The sequence below is a fragment of the Parasteatoda tepidariorum genome, chromosome 1 (genome assembly GCF_982258835.1).
Source record: "Parasteatoda tepidariorum strain Cologne lab strain chromosome 1, Ptep-v5.0, whole genome shotgun sequence".
In the NCBI taxonomy this organism is placed as follows: Eukaryota; Metazoa; Arthropoda; class Arachnida; order Araneae; family Theridiidae; genus Parasteatoda; species Parasteatoda tepidariorum.
Window position 1 is genome coordinate 134,479,548 of NC_141755.1, and position 18,114 is coordinate 134,497,661.

The following is an 18,114-nucleotide window of genomic DNA, read 5'->3' on the forward strand; positions in this document are numbered from 1 at the left end:
AGGTCATAATTTAGCTAAAACTTTTCTATCATACTTTTTTGGTGGGAAAATTAAGGAAATTTTTGTCGGATTACTAACACTAAATATTTCTTACAACTCTTGGAATTCCAAATTCAATCTCTTATTTTGTAGGACGAAAGTTACTTGAAACTTGTTTTTCAAAACTTTTTTCTCTTATGCTAGCTAACGATTTTCTAAAATGAGCTAAGCGTTTGGTCGTGAACATTTTGAGAACTTAAGGTTTGACAAAAGTTACTTTTGGTCGTTTCTTTTAATTAACGAAGATTGAGCCGAATTTTTTTGTTAGGCTAACAAATTCATGCAGTAGGCTAGCGTTTGGGGGTGAAATTTAAACTTAAAATTAGGTCAGAAATTTGCTAAAGTTCGGTGTCGTTAAAATTTTTTAATGGTAAAACTAACAAAAGTTTATTCCTCTGACATAGTTCTAACTTTTTCAGGGTGCCCACCCACCTGGAAAACCTAGAATTATCCAAGAATTATTTTTATACTGAAAAAAGAACGTGGAAAAGTCAGCAAAATTTGGATAAAAACCTGGAAAAATCAGGAAATTTTAAATAAAAGCTGGAATTTCTTTCTTAATTTGAATTACTTTACCATCTGTTATATCCACTTTATTTCGACTGAAATTTATAGTCAAACAGTTGAAATATCATCAACTTAGTGATACTTAGCTAGCATTAAATTTCTTTCCATTATTACCCCGCTAAACTAGAATGCTATATGAAACTCTCTCATGTTGCTAAATGATTGACGAAATCTTTGACCTCTTATTAGAGGTCAAAGATACTCTCTAAGAGATTATAGGACTAAGCAGTTTAGGAATTGTAATCAAGGTGGAAGAAGGGTTTAGGATATTGGTGCTCCGTAGGCGCAATTCATTTACTGTCCAAGTTTGTTCCAATGCTTTGGGGGTATTTTCTTCTTTTAACAAAATATTTAAGTGTTTTTTACTTTCCAAAAAATAATTGGTTATGATTTAATAATAGATTTTATTTTCTGAAAGCTTTTGTCTTCTCATCCAATGAACTATTTTTTCTCGGTAAAGTCAACCAATCACTATTTTCTTGAATCGCTAATAGCAAAATCATTACAATTGTTGCATTGATGCTAATTTTCTGAATTTTCTTTTAACCTTTCATAGAATGTTTAATTGAAAAGAAAAAGATTCTTTTATGAACCAACTAGATGTTAACATTAAATGTTTCTGTTCGTAAATATTTGATTCTTGTTTAAAAATTCGAACTGTGTACTAATTACAACGTTGAAAGTTGAAATATGTTGCTTACATTCCAGAGATATTTCCTAAACTGTTTCGTCTTTTACCCTAAAAAGCTGGCAAAACTCAAGGAATGTATGAAAAACATGTTTAATGATGTATAAACTTAGAATAGAAATTTTTATTGATTATATTTGTTTATTCGAAAGAAGAAAAACGAAACCTTGTATTTTTGTTCTGCACTGTACAGGTTTCAAGTTGGGCAACCAGATGACCAAAATTTTAAACTTAATATTAAGTGAATAAGGTATCTTTTCCAACGTAAAAAATTGAAGATTTAGAAATAATGAGTTATACCTTAATATCAGTTTTCATTAAGTTGCAGACTATTAAATGAAGGGCAATATCATTTGAAATTTTTAACTGTGGTAAGTGAATCTCTAACAAAGTACAGTTTTTTTAAAAAAAATTCACACTAATAATAGAAAATGGAAGAAATAATAATTAAAGTGAACTGTAACAAAACAGGTTATTAACAGGCACAAATGTGTAGAAACATTTCACAATTTGATTTACAAAAAAAAATGCTCATGCACTTATGATATTTTACTTGCGATACCAGGATGCATAATTAATCATACTGCGCTACTAAGATTATTCTGCTTAAAGCAAGAGTTTGATAATAATAAGTATTTTTTATTGTAAATTAATAATTAATTGTTTTTACATAGACATCACTGCTTTTCTTTTTATTACATTTGTTTTTACTTATTTCTCCTTCTTATTTTTCTTTTTCTTCACGAAATGAAATATGAAAAGAAACCATCTAAATATTCCTTTTAGGTTAATTTACAATAATGTATTTCACCTCAGTAACCTAATAAAATTTGTTTAACTATGCTGTTCTTTAAGTTATATTATAAATAACTTAAAATTGATCAAGAAGTTTTTATATATAAATATTTTTTATTTTAATTTAATTTGTTTCTTTCTTCGAGGTAAACAACTCAGTTTTTATTTTTTGAGAAACAATTTAAATTTATTTAGAACATTTTAAATCAATCATTTTACTTAGATCGTAAAAAATGTATGTATTTAAAGAAAAAAAAATTCAGCGACAGTTTTTCTATTCCAGGATCTTTAAAATTAATAAATTTCAGGAAATATTGCTTAAATATGAGTTTCATTTACATTGTTGTTAATACACCTTGCACAATTAAAATAAGTGATTTTTCAACTAACTTTTACAAGATGGAAAATTGTATAATACACATTGATCCATCCATTCCAACAGGAAATAGAAGGCAATTTAAATTTTGTTTTGGGTCACTGTATTTGTTATTTGGTACATTTTGTGCATAAACTTCAAAACTAACACTTTAACACTTTTTTTATCCACTGAAAGTAATTAAACATCTTATTTTCTTCACATCTATTCAAGATGTTATATTAAAAAAATAACATTTAAATAAAATACTGTATAATATTGACACTTTTCTTGTACCCACCTGCACTTTATGAGAAAAGAAAACACGGTGACCTGGAAGTTTTAAGATTTTTACTGGAAAACCTGGAAAAATCAGGGTAATTTGAAACCTGATTTGAGTGGCCACCTTGTTTTTAGCTCATTATCAAAAAGTTCAAGTTCTGTTTCTACTTAATTCAAAATAATTTAACAAAAAAAACTTTATTTATTCTTTTAAATATATTTTGATACATTTTATTCTTTGCACTATATATGTCATAAACTGAATTGGTATTTTTAAAACACATTATTTTTTTAAAAAACACAGTTCTATCCTATTTTTTTAACTATATATGTTTTTTTTCCTTAACAGATTGATGCTATGAAAAAAACAGAAAGAAGAAGAAGAAATGGAACTAGAGGTTTGTTGTGAAAAATTTAAATTGATTTTGTCAAATATTTAGTCTTTTAATTTGTTAAGATTAATTAAATGATATTATTTCAATATATTGATAATAAATTTAGAGTATGTTATTGTTTTAGCAATTAAATTTATGCTTATTTAGATACAAGAAAAGGAACTGAATGATAAGCATGTGGAATTGAATGAATTAATGAAAGAAGAGTCCCAAATGGAAAGCAAACTCAATTCAAGCAAAACTCAATTTGATTTCTTCTTTACAAAGTAGCACCCTTTAGATAAGCCAAGTAAATAATTTTATATTACTTAATATTGTTTATTAAATTTTAGCTTATTTTTAAAAACACTTGTAATTATGAAAGACAAATAATCTACTTTAATGTGATAACAGTAGTAAATTAAAAGCAATGCATTAAAACACAAATGCATCATTCTCGCTTAATCGAACACATATATTTTCTCCATTTCATTTTGCTTATTTGGTTCGAAGATTAAGTTTGAAGCACTAAAATTTATCCACTGTAAAAAACACAAATCTTTTTTACTTGTCTCTACTTATTTGTTATTATTTTATTTATTCGTGAAATAAATTTAAAGCTCATTTTATAATTTGCTTTTTGTGGAGGAAAAAAAACGATATAAGCACAGCCTTATTTTATCCTTTTTCTATTTAATTTTCTTTTTCAAAATAAATTTAAAGCTTATGTAAGCAATTTAATTTTTCGTGTATTTGCTAAAGTGATTATTCACTAAAATTGTACTTATCATATTCCTACGTTATGCTTTTCAATTATATCCTCTGCTGCATTATTATGTTTTTGTAAATTGAGCTATGAGCTACTTGTTAAAAAAAACTTGGCAGCTTAAAATATTTACAGCTTAATTCGTCTTAGTAGATTTTTTGTTGAAAACTGGTATGTTGGTAGTACACGTCGTTTACGGAAGAAGAAAACTAAGATAAAAGCTTTTAAAATTTAAAATACATTAAAAAAAAATCAAGTCTTCAAAATTTTCCATTCAAACCGTTACAGAGTGAGTGGGACTTGCTAATTTATTGATTCCAATACATATGTCCTTGAATCTTAAAAGTTCTAGATTTATGGTATATTTTAAAAAAGATTTTCATTATGTTTTATTTTTTGAAATACTCTTGAAAAAAAATTTTGATTTCTTATGTTTTTCATGTTTTTTTTTTTGGTCATAAGAATTGTTTTTTAGAAGAAAACCTTAATATGTGAGAAAAAAAAATACTATGAAAGAAAATGAAAATTAATTGTATCTAACATATTAAAATAGTTTTTGAAAGGGGTAAATCCATACAGAGTTATTCATATCTATCACATCGATTATAATGCATCAATCTTCACAACGTCCATCTTCACTACTGGTGTATAAGTAGAGCCCCTGATTTTTGTAAAATTTTAGGGTTCAAATTTGATATATACATTTTGATATATGGTATTTTAATTATTCTACTCTTGTGTGTTTCTTTAAAAGACAAAGCCTTAGAGCGTCCCTTTTATGAATAAGTACTGGTCACATGACTTAGACCTTAGTCATATTTAGTTAGTTCTGATGGTTGGTTCATTTGTGTTTGGTGCAGTATGACCAATTATAATTCTTCTGTCATTAAGCTTTACATATATTGTAATCCATAAAAAAAAATTGGTATTATCTTATATATGGGCTTTTATTTTGTTTTAGCAAAATTTTTACTTTCTCTTTTACTAAATGCATTGTATCATATTTCATACTTTCAATTATCTGTCGTGTTACTTTCATAAGTAAAAAGGGAAAATTTTCTTGTAGAGCATGATTAAAAATATACACTAAGTGCAAGGGCAGAAATTCTGTTATGAGACTGGGCTTTTCAGCTTTATTTCATATTGTTCACTCTTTTTTTCATATTCAAAAGGTAGTTTTCAAGTATTTACTGTAATCAACTTGAAGAAAATAATGAATGAAATGTAAAGTATTCGATATAATCATTTTACTATTCCACAAATTTTTGAAGAGAGCCTGACTACATCAGAAATGTATAAAAAATGTGTTTTGTTTCAAAAAGTTAGTTTTCAGTTCATACATCATTTAATCCCTCTTCTAGAAACAAAAATGGTTTATATTTCTCAGAAAATATTTGTTTATACAATGATATTTACTAAATTTTTATTATTGTTATTTTTTGTTATTGAATTGGCAGATGTTAAATTAGTTACATTATATAAGTCTAAATTTATTATTTTTAATTTTTTTTTCCTCATAAAATACATTAAATCGAATTATACTTTCCAAATTATCGAATTTATGCAACTTTGTGGTAACTTAATTTGTTGGAAATTTGGATACTTATTTTTTTTAAAGGTTTAGTTTCTTCACACGAAACTAAATTAAAAACGAAACACACGAAACTAAATTAAAAACTAAATTAAAGATACGAATATTAAAATCTATATGGTTTGTCTGAAAGTATTTGCAATTATTTTTATAATAGTACTTTGATTCGATATTAGACTGTATCAAACTGCATTTGTGATTTAGTTAGTTAAATAATTTTTAAAAATGCATGAAATATTTTTAAGGGACCAAAAACCTTTGATGAAGTTGAACCAGCTGTAACTACTACACCTGTGAATGATTTTCAGGTATTCGTATTTTCCCATTTATTTCTTTGAAGAGAAAATTTTAAAACTTTCTTATTAATCACCAAATATGGTTAGTGTCACAAAGTATGGTTAGTGTTCTAAACCTGTGGCCCCATGCTCTGTGAGGCATTAAGAGAATTGTGTCAATTCAAGCATACTTATAGAACTAATTATTAATCAAAGTGTAAATATGTGGAAATCAAATTGGAAAATTATTTTGAAATAATAATAATAGTTTTTGATATCTCTGTAAACATGCAGTTATGTTTGTTTGGTTTATTTGGTTTGTTTGTTTGTTATATAAATTCAGATTCAATTTGATTTGGACAGTTGAACCCAAATTTAATGAAATTAACTAAATTGTAGTTGTTAACAATTATTCAAAGCAAATTATATATTTTTAGAAACTAATTAATATACAATGTTTAATTTTGAGTTTTACTTAAGGTATTTTTAATTTGTAATTCAATTATATAATGTATAGTAGTATTGTTATAATGTATCTACAAACAATAGTCTCTCGAGGACTTAATATGTGTGAAATGCTCTGGGAAGAGAAATTAAAACTTACAGGCATCCTCAGACAACCATCTCTAGACCCTGAAAATAGTGTTAACTTTTTATTTCCACCTTTTTTGTTTGAGAATGTATTGTAGGTCTGTGAGAAAGGGACCATAGTTTGGAACAATTTTTCATTTGTTCGATTCAGTAGCTCCAGTTTCATACCCTCCAAGTCCGATGAGTGTTGCATATGATCATGTGTGTGAATGTTATCATACCTGGTGAATGTTCATTATATAAGTATTGTATCAACTTATATGCATTCAAATTTCCTAAAGGATAGTCAAAATGGTGTTGAATAAAAAATTGGCTAGGTTAAATATAAGGAGATATTAAGAAGTTTTAATTCATGTTTACATGAAATAGTTTTTTTAATTTTAAAACACTTTTTATGAATTTGTTCTTTTAACTTTCAAAATCTATGCTTTTCTGGTCAGTGATTTAGGAAATAATCAAATATTTGTGATTTAAGTGATCAATGCTTTTTTATATCTTCAAAGAAATAAAGTGCAAATTTGCTGGGGGAAAAAAAACAAAAACCATTGTTAAAGTACAAAAAACAAAAAAGCTGACCACGCCGAATAACTTTTGATCTAATGATCGGATCTTCACGTTCTAGGACTTAATCTTAATGATTTGAGGGGGTGACCAAAAATAGGCTAATTAATTAATGCAGACAATATTTTAATTTATGAAATCAGATACAAAAACATACTTTATTTTCCTGTGAAATCGAATTCTAAGAAAGTCAGATATTTAAAGTTTGATTTCTCAGGAGCAATTCGACCAATTTTTCCTAGTATCAGACGAACAGTACCTGGCCGAATTATTTGATGCACTAAAGATTCTATGTAAAATCTTAATTATCAACTGACTTACACGACTGAAGCCGGTTTGCACCTGTTTACTTTCGTGTATTAATTGGTTAACATTGCCATGCTATACTTTAAAAATAAATACAAATAGGAAGTATATAAAAAATCTCTAGAATAACACTCATTACATGTATGTTTAAATATAAAAGTATCGAATATAAACTCGTGAAAAACATGCAGTGATTAAGACACTAGTTATTAAAAAACTGCAGTTCGTCTAGTGATTTGTAATACTGATTTGTAATGCAATACCTATTACAATTTGCAATAATGATTTGTTATGCAATACTTTAAAAATAAATACAAATAGGAAATATATAAAAAATTTCTGGAATAACACTCATTACATGCATGTTTAAATATAAAAGTATTGCCTATAAACTCGTGCAAAACATGCAGTTATTAAAGAACTAGTTATTAAAAAACTGCAGTGCGTCTAATGATTTGGTCGAATTAATAATAATGTACTAATATAATACCTGATATAATAAATATTAATATAATCTATGGTCGAATTTATATTATATATCGTTTAATTTAACCAATTAATACATGAACGTAAACAAGTGCAAACTGGTTTAAGTCACGTAAAAACAATAAAGCTGTATAGTATCATCTGATAAATAAGATTTTACATAGAATCTTATAGTGCGTTTGATAATTTGGCCAGGGGCCGTAGATCTTATTAACACATAGGCATTCTCATTGCGTACGTTTACCCGGAATATAGTAGAGTATTGGCGACGGTCCGGGAAACATCCCCGAGGATGATCCAAAGACATGCCATCAGAATTTTGATCCTCTACAGAGGGGATCCGTTTTGGTAGCCCGACGACCTGTGTGCGAAGTCGAGCACTTTATGGTAAAACAGTTTAACGAGGACCGATGATCAAAGTGGTCACCCACCCGCTTACTGACCGCAGCCAGTGATGCTTGACTTCGGTGTTCTACTGGGAACTGTGTCTTAATGATCGGGATCATTAATTAAATAAAAATGACCTATCAGTATTGATTATTGACTCATTTGGTTGGAGGAAAAATTAGCTGCTAAGTTATTAGTCTACCAGCCACTGGCTACTAAATGAAAATTTAAATTTTCAAGTCTATTTTGAAGTCAACAATCATTGTCAGATTAACTTTGGATAACTCAGTCTTTGCCTTCAACTTATTTTACTCATAATGGTTTTGATACCTCAGATAAATAAATGGTCTAAAAAATATCTAAAATCAAATTTCTACGCAGTTATTGGGTAAAATTCTTGTCACCTATAGCCTTTGGAAGTTGTAATAGTTTTCTCTCCTAAACTAAACGTTGCAATTTTTTCAGAAAAATTTTATCTATAGGATTTTTAACTACCAAAAACTTTACTTAAGTGTATTTTTATTATTGTATGTAAATCGTGAAATACAGTTTCTTTTTCATTTCAGGCTCGTAATCAAGCTTCATCTTCTATGAATCTTAAGAAGAAGAAAAATAAGAAGAGTTTTAAATTTTGAAATAAAATGTTTTGTTTCAACATTTGTAATTAAAATATTTATTTATCACTTTTACTTTGATGATGATTCCTATTAAATATTTATTTTGCTTATTGTGAATTTCTGTTTTTCATTGTATATTCTTTAAAAGTTACCATTCCCTTGTCGACGTTTCCATTCTTTCCAAGTAATAGCTAGGAGACGGAACCCTAGTGAAATCCTAGAAACAAAGAGTGATTGATGTATTGTTTGTATAAAAAGAACAATTCCTTTTTATTATTCAATAATATTAGATACCTTTTTATATATTTTTTGTTTCTTGTGCGTGTGACTGTGCACTTGCTTGGTATTTCAGTTAACAGTTACTTGTTGTCAAGGCAAAAAAGAAATTTCATCATTTTTTTTTAAATAATATATATACACATTAGTGTTCAATAGATTGGTGATAATAAATGAGGAACTGTTGTTTATATTTTAATTCGATATGTATGAACATTTATTTCATGTGTGGATTGAATATATTCATTTATTTCATTTTGTGGATTGAATATAAAGATTTCTGAAAAACACTTTATATTTTAACTGTCTAAAAAACAGACGTCGAAGTATATTTTGGTGGTATCCTTTTAATATCTAAATTTTATTTATTATTATAAGTAGTAATTTTTAAATATTTTTTAATAACTATTATATTCTGAAGTGGCTGATTTTTTTTATGTAATTTAAATACCAAGCAATATGAAGTATTATAAAAAAATACAGCAAATGAAATAAAATAATTTTTAATAATATTTGTAAACAGTAGATTTCATTAAAAAAATAAGTCCATTTCTTTAAAAAAAAATTAAAAAAAGGAAATAATAGGTCTCAAACGTGAATCAATATTTGATCGTCTAGTCTAGGGGTGCACAACCTTTTTGAGTGAAGGGCCACTTGCACAGCAGGTTGGCTAACGAAGGGCCGCACATGTATTTAGACATGTTAATGACAAATGTAATAATGTTTATTTAAACATTAGCGTTCCATTTTTTTTAATTAATAAACTTAGTAATATCAATAACTTAGTAGTGTTCCATTATTAGAATTCATTCAAAAATAAAAAAACTTTTTTTTTCTACAAAAAAAAATTGCTATTTTTATCATATGAACAATAGATTTATCAAAATAAATAAACATTGAAGAAAAGAAATTTTTTTTTTATCATATCATGAAATATGAAAACTCATTTTAGAATTAAATTCTAATAAATTATAAAAAACTGCAATGCCCACAGAATGAAAGTAGGAAAAAGTTTAGTCGTAATTAAGTAATATAAATTCAAATTAAATATTTTAATTGAAGAAAATTTATAGGTTTTAAACAAAAGCCTAAAATAAAAACAAAACTGTGATAGTTCAAAATAAAATTCACTGCTTATTTTGTAATGTATTTTATTATTTTATTTTATTAATTATTAGATTTTTTATATCGTAAACATTTTCCTTTTTTTATCGAAAAAGATCACTTAAGCAACAAAAAATTGAAATCTAAACTACTAACAGTGAGCAGTTTAAAAATTCACGTTTTCCGCCATTTTATGAATTTCTCAAGTTGCAATAACATTGCATTTAAATTAGGGAGGGATGTAACGAGTATTTGGCCCTTCTGGGAAAATTTCAGTTGGTTGAATGATCAGTCAAATATTTGGCAGAATATTTTTTAGAAATGCATTTTTCTTAGTTTTTTTTATTTTTGAATTTTTATAGATATTACTTTTCTTTTTTTTAATTATAATCAGACAAGTCAATTTTGTCATTTTTTCGATACTTTGAGAATTGAGAAGGATCCATTTTTTGCAGTTTTTATTATAACCCAGCATTTTAACAGAACGTCTCATACTATTAATTTATTATCACTCTTTCCCTGTACTGTAATATAAATAACCAGTAACATAGAAAAGTGTGATTTTCAGCATTAAAGTTTTGTTTCAGGAACTAAGAAAAATTTGTTTTTTCTTTTTTTAGGCATTTTTATTATGACTCAGCATTTTTTTTAAAATAAAGTTACAAATAAAAAAAATTTTTATAGCAATTTTTTTTCTTCTAAAATTATGGCAATGAGAAAAATTTAAATTGAGATTTTCGGCATAAGATTTTCACTTAAAAAATTAAGAACATTTTTTTTATCTTTTTATTTTCTTTAAATAAAAAAAAAACTTTTTTTAGACGTTTTCATTATAACGCAGTAATTTTTAATAGCATTTCTGTTGACTTAATTCTTTTTTCTTGGCTTTTTCTGGTAATTGAAAAATTGAGATGTTCAGCTTTAAAAAAAATTTTCAAAAATTAAGATTGATATTTACTCTCTATAGACTCTGTTTCGCTTTTCGACATTTTCAAAAACGTTCTTGATTGGCCTTATTTTTTAGAGTTAATTTACGTTTTTCCAGGAAATATTATTCTGAGCATTGAAATTTTAGTTTCAGTGTTGCTATACTGCTAAAAGATTTTGCTATTTGGCCCCAAGTGAACGGCGTTCAATAGATTTTTTCTTCTTCTTTTTGCCGAATATTTGGTTTTTGATCAAATCACAATTCATTACCACATTAGACCAAATCATATTCGTTGCGGAAAGAAGGAAAAATAACTAGGATTTACGGTAATACTGTATCAAAAAGTGATTATTTAATTGCGTGATTAACAATCACGTGTCGTAATAACATCATAGTTAAATAACGGGATCGTCAAAATCACGAGGAAAAGTATAGAAATGATTAGGAAAAAATGTATTTATGCTGAACTCAGCACAAATAAAGCGCGTCAAATGCATGATTTAAAATTTGCATGTCGTAACAGAATAATTGGAATTCTTTATAATACGTAGGAACGCATAGCAATAACTGCCGAGAAAAAGTTTTGAAAAAAAAGAAAGAATTGCAAAAAAAAAAAGATCAAAAATCACTTAGATTTAAGATGAAATCGTCACAAATAAAGTGCCCAAAAAGTGATTATTTAAATTTGCGATCTGAAACTCGCGTCGTTATAAAAATTCGGAATTTTCAAAATCACGTAGAAAAGCGGAAATAACTGTTTAAAAAAAATCATTTATATTTACGATAAATTCGGCTTCAAGAAAGCGCGTTAAACGTTCATTTACTAAAGAATGTGTTAAAATTGATTGTGTCAAAACGTGATAACTTAAAAGTGTGATTAAAACTTGCCATTTTTTAAAAAATTTTTTTATTGTGTTTAGAAGCTCTCGCGGGCCGCACTTCAGTAGTCGAAGACCCGCATTTGGGCCGCAGGTTGTGCACCCCTAGTCTAGTCATTAAGTGTGTTTTAATATAAGTGAAGTTTATGTCTGCATTAAAAAGATATTTCGCTTAAATTAAAGAGCATGGTTGAGAACCTTGGAGAGGTTAAAAATTTGCAACCTCCCAGAGTAAAATATGTTTGCTTTAAGTTTTATTTCATTCACTTATGAAATAGTAAAACTTTTTATCTTTCGTGAATTTATGGTGCAACAATTAAGCCTTCTAACTGAGGCATTCATTTATATTTCTTGATTCCTGATATGAAAATACTGATAATTATTTAGTATGTTTTATTCAATATTTAATTATTATTTTTTAATTTAAATTAATTGATTTACAAAGTTTAAAATTTTCAAACAAACAAAAATTAAGCTATATTTTACTTTTATTTTTTAATTAAAATATATGAAGTGATTATAAAAAAATTAGTAATGTACATTTTTTTTTATTTGACTGAAATTTTTTTATTTTGTAAGAAATATTTTGAGTTATTTTCTTAAAATTTATTTAGGAAAATTTAAGCAAAATTTCATTATAATTCTCGTGAAAACTAATAATGTGTATTACCATCAAAGTTCATATTTTAAATGGCGTAATCTTCTTTTTCAGTGGTAAATGTCTCTTTTCAATTTATCCTTATTAATATTTTTTTTCAACAAGAATTATAATGTAATCTTGTTCATATTATTAAGATTAAATTTAATAAAAACTTAAAATATTGGTTACAAAATAAAAGAAATTCAGCAAAAGACATTAAAAAAATTAAATTTTTGAGTTACAAATAAGTTTTCTCAAGTAATTCAAAAATAAAAAACAGCCAATTGTTTTTTGTTTTTAATATTTGAATTTTATAAAAAAATTACATTAAAAAATGATAAATATATATTGAATAAAACAAACAAAATAGTTATCCACCTTTTTAGATCAGAAATCTAGGAATATAAGTAAAATTTAGCAGGCGATCATTGTGTCGTGACTTTAAAAGAGTAAAAAAGTTTTATTATTTTATAAGTAAATGAATTAAACTTTATATGGCGGCTAATTTTTACCCTATTCGAGGTTTTCAACCATTATCTTTACTTTAAGCTTAATTTCGTTTAAATGCACATTTTACAATGGACAAAAACACTCCGTAATCTAATGACCGGTTTTTCGTATCATACGATTTATGGTTCAAGGGGGTCACTTCCAAGGATGGACTGAACTACTGGGACCTGCCCCGTATTTGGAAACCTTCACGCGCTGGGATCCTTTTGGCTGATTTTAGTTACAAAGAGGGAGATCAAGGATATTCAGTTGGAAATATGATCGATAATCGTCTCAAATCAGCCGAATCTATGCTCGTTGTTTATCTTTGGCTAAGTCACGGGATGAGATCCAAAAAGCTCGATGTCGGGCGCTTATCGGCAGTGGTAACAAACCACCCTCATGAGAATATGTTTTCCTTACGGGAGACCCGCCCACTCATTCTCGGTGGTCAAAAATTCCCTGCGGTTTTCCCGTTAATATTCGTGATACATTTTCAATTTTTGTCATCTTACAAGAGTCTAGCGCCTCACTTCTAAAATGACCCTCTAATCTAGAAATACAGCAACATACTGCGCTTGGAGGAATTGATGTTTTTTCTGTCTGGGAGTACTGCAGTGGTTGAAAGAGGCTTTTCAGCAATGAGCTTACAAAAAACACATTACGTACTGGTCTTAAACAAGAAGCGTTAAACGCAATTACGAACATCCACCTAAATGGAAAACCCCTTTCAGATTTCTGTGCAGAAACCCCTGTAAATCATTGGCTTGATTGTGGAACTGGCAAACGTCATATTTGTTTCATTTAAAAAACGAAGTACCCTCGGATAAATTGACATTCCAGATAACTTGACCTTTGTCATTTAAATTATTTCATAAAAGAAATAAATTATTTCATAAAAGAAATAAATTATTTCATGAAAGAAATACTAAGTTTTACTATTAGTAACCTAGTATTTGTAATCCTAGTAACTACTAATTCATTGTGCAATTTACATAAATGTTTGTAATAAATAAGAGAAAATTTTATTTTTATTTATTTAGAAGCTACGGATTAGTTTCAAAGGAGGACGGGTACATTGTTGGACAAGCAGTCCTCGGGGACGGGTAAAATTTCTTACTTTCTTCGAGCCCTGCATTAAACTCTAATTTCGGGCCGAATTTAAAATTTATATGTTAATATTATAGGGAGTTAAGGGGTGTGCCTCCTGATACGACTTTTGTCTCTTTTTCAGCCATTATTCGCTCTTTAACAAAGAAAAATAATTATTTTTGCGTATAGAACACTTTATTCACTTAAAAATATTGAAAAAGACTTTAAAAATATAACATAAAATAAAAAAAAAAAATAAATAAAAATTATCCAAACTTTATTCGTTTATTGGCTATTAGTCGCTATTTCCCAAAGGAAAAATAATTATCTCTATATGCAGAACACTTGATTCACGTTAAAATATCGAAAAGTATATTAAAAAACATAATATAAAATAAATTAAAAGTCGACCCTCGCAGGGTTTCGAACCCACGGTATACGGGACTACAAATAAACCTTGCCACACAGCTTTACCAACTGTGCCACGCTTCACGTGCCAGGCACGCGAATATTTAGCTTAAAGCAACTCCTCCCGGTTAGTCAACAAAACTTATTTTGGTCCATTGTGGGCCCACTAACTGGTCTATAAAAAATCCCTGTACTACAATTGTTTGTTACATTAACCTCTGATATCGTGCCGAGTTTGAAATTTATAGGTTAATATTATACAGAGTTACGGGATGTGATGAGTGCGTGCCCCATGATACGACTTTTGTCTCTTTTTCAGCCATCATTCGCTCTTTAACAAAGAAAAATAATTCTTTTTACGTATAGAACACTTTATTCACTTTAAAATATTGAAAAAGAAGTTAAAAAAAAGCATATAATAAAATAAATAAATAAGTAAAAATTATCCGAAATTTATCCGTTTATTAGCTATTATTCGCTATTTCCCAACAAAAAAAATATATTTTTATATACAGAACACTTTATTCACGTTAAAATATCGAAAAATACATTAAAACAAAATATAAAAAAAAATTTAGAAAATTTGAAAGGTCTACCTTACCACTCAGCTTTACCAACTACGCCACGATTCACATGATAGGCCCGCGAATATTTAGCTTAAAACACCGAAACGAAATATAAAAAAAATTTAAGAAGTTCGAACCTCGACCCTCGCAATGTTTCGAACCCAGGGTATACGGGACTACAAATCGACGTTGCCACACAGCTTTACCAACTGCGCCACGCTTCACATGACAGGCCCGCGAATATTTAGCTTAAAACACCTCCTCCCGGTTAGTCAACAAAACATATTTCGGCCCATTGTGTTCCTACTAATAGGTCTAAAAAATATTCCTTTCGTACAGTTGTTCGTTATATTACACTCTAATTTCGGGCCGAATTTAAAATTTATAGGTTAATATTACAGGGAGCTACGGGATGTGATGTGTGCGTGCCTCTTGATACGACTTTTGTCTCTTTTTCAGCCATTATTCCCTCTTTAACAAAGAAAAACAATTCTTTTTACGTATAGAACACTTTATTCACGTTAAAATATTGAAAAAGATGTTTAAAATATGACATAAAATAAAATAAATAAATTAGTAAAAATTATCCCAAATTTTTCCGTTTATTAGCTATTATTCGCAATTTCCCAACAAAAAAAAATATATTTTTGTATACAGAACACTTCATTCTCGTTAAAATATCAAAAAATATATTAAAACAAAATATTAAAAAAATTTAAAAAGTTTTAACTTCGACCCTCGCAATGTTTCGAACCCAGGGTATACGGGACTACAAATCGACATTGCCACACAGCTTTACCAACTGCGCCACGCTTCACATGACAGGCCCGCGAATATTTAGCTTAAAACACCTCCTCCCGGTTAGTCAACAAAACATATTTCGGCCCATTGCGTTCCCACTAATAGGTCTAAAAAATATTCCTTTCGTACAGTTGTTCGTTATATTATACTCTAATTTCGGGCCGAATTTAAAATTTATAGGTAAATATTACAGGGAGCTACAGGATGTGATGTGTGCGTGCCTCTTGATACGACTTTTGTCTCTTTTTCAGCCATTATTCCCTCTTTAATAAAGAAAAACAATTCTTTTTACGTATAGCACACTTTATTCACGTTAAAATATTGAAAAAGATGTTTAAAATATGACATAAAATAAAATAAATAAATAAGTAAAAATTATCCCAAATTTTACCGTTTATTAGCTATTATTCGCTATTTCCCAACAAAAAAAAATATTTTTGTATACAGAACACTTCATTCTCGTTAAAATATCGAAAAATATATTGAAACGAAATATAAAAAAAATTAAAAAAGTTCGAACTTCGACCCTCGCAATGTTTCGAACCCAGGGTATACGGGGCTACAAATCGACGTTGCCAGACAGCTTTACCAACTGCGCCACGCTTCACATGACAGGCCCGCGAATATTTAGCTTAAAACACCTCTTCCCGGTTAGTCAACAAAACTTATTTTGGCCCATTGTGTACCCACTAATAGGTCTCTAAAAAATTTCTTTAGTACAATTGTTCGTTACATTAAACTCTAATTTCGGGAAGAATTTAAAATTTATAGGTTAATATTATATGGAGTTACGGGGTATGATGTGTGCGTGCGTCCTTATACAACTTTTGTCTCTTTTCCAGCCATTATTCGATCTTTAACAAAGAAAAATAATTCTTTTTTCGTTTAGAATTCTTTATTCACGTTAAAATATTGAAAAAGAAGTTAAAAATATAACATAAAATAAAATAAATAAATAAGTAAAAATTATCCGAAATTTTTCCGTTTATTAGCCATTATTCGCTATTTCCCAACAAAAAAAAAGATATTTTTATATACAGAACACTTTATTCACGCTAAAATATCGAAAAATATATTAAAACCAAATATAAAAAAAAATTAAAAAAATTTGAAAGTCGATCCTTGCAGGGTTTCGAACCCAGGGTATCCCTTACTACAAATCTACTTCGCCGCACAGCATTACCAACTGCGCCACGCTTCACATGCCAGGCCTGCGAATATTTAGCTTAAAACACCTCCTCCTGGTTAGTCAACAAAACTTATTTCGGCCCATTGTGTTCCCACTAATAGGTCAAAAAAAAATCCCTTTACTACAATTGTTCGATACATTAAACTCTAATTTCGGGCCGAATTTTAAATTTATAGGTTAATTTTTAGAATGCTTTATATTTTTTCCTTTGTTTTTTTTTGCATTATATTATTTATTTATTGTGTTTTTCGATATATTAAAGAATCCTGTACAAAAATATAATTTTTTTATTCGGGAAATTTCAAATAATGCATAGAAAGTCGAAAAATCCTGGAAAAATAGTTTATTTTTATTATATTATACTTTTAAACTCCTTTTGCAGCATTTTCACGATAGTCGGATAGAAAGTTGGCCTCGATGAGCCGAACCACCCTACAAAGGAATATTTTAATAGAACAATTAGGGGGGCAGCAAACGTCCCTTAAGTCTTATGTTTAGCTCACCGGGAGAAGGTACTTGAATGTATGTAGTAGTCCGATCACCGTATAAACGTGGTTCAACGGCTAAGACAGCGTGCTAGTGACTTACGCCTAAAACGAGGGGGTGCAGGTTCGAATCCCAGCTGAGATGAATTGTTAAAATTTTATATATATATATATATATATATATATCATTATATTATTTATTTAATGTGTTTTTCGATATATTAAAGGATCCTACATGGAAAAAATATATTTTTTTATTCGAGAAATTTCAAATAATGCTTACAAACTGGAAAAATCCCGGAAAATTAGTTTATTCATATTAGATTATTTTTTTTGCTCCTTTTACTATATTTTCTCGAAAATTTAACCTCTGAAAAGCTTTCTTTCTTTAAAATCAAGTGTCTTTCTTGATGAAAGAACGCATAAAGGAATAAATAATAAAATAAAATAAAATGGCGGGAAAAAGCTTCAAATTTCAAGTCCGTCTTACTCCTATTAATATTAAGCTATAATTTTCAAATTCGGACGGAAAGTTGTCCTCTATGAGCCGAACCAACCTGCTAAGAAAATTTTTTATA

At 28.1% G+C, this 18,114-nt stretch overlaps 1 protein-coding gene across 9 annotated transcripts in view; it reads left to right on the top strand.

Annotated features, from left to right (window-relative positions):
• LOC147817014 (coatomer subunit gamma-2-like) overlaps nucleotides 1–8,797 on the top strand; it is a 112,905-nt gene extending 104,108 nt beyond the window's left edge. For all 9 annotated transcript variants that reach the window (XM_087153728.1, XM_087153739.1, XM_087153709.1 and 6 more), the window contains 4 exons: nucleotides 3,076–3,124; nucleotides 3,269–3,410; nucleotides 5,703–5,765; nucleotides 8,630–8,797. The gene's annotated coding sequence lies outside the window, so the exon portion shown is untranslated. The remainder of the gene's footprint in view (nucleotides 1–3,075; nucleotides 3,125–3,268; nucleotides 3,411–5,702; nucleotides 5,766–8,629) is intronic.
• Nucleotides 8,798–18,114: the final 9,317 nt, after the last annotated feature.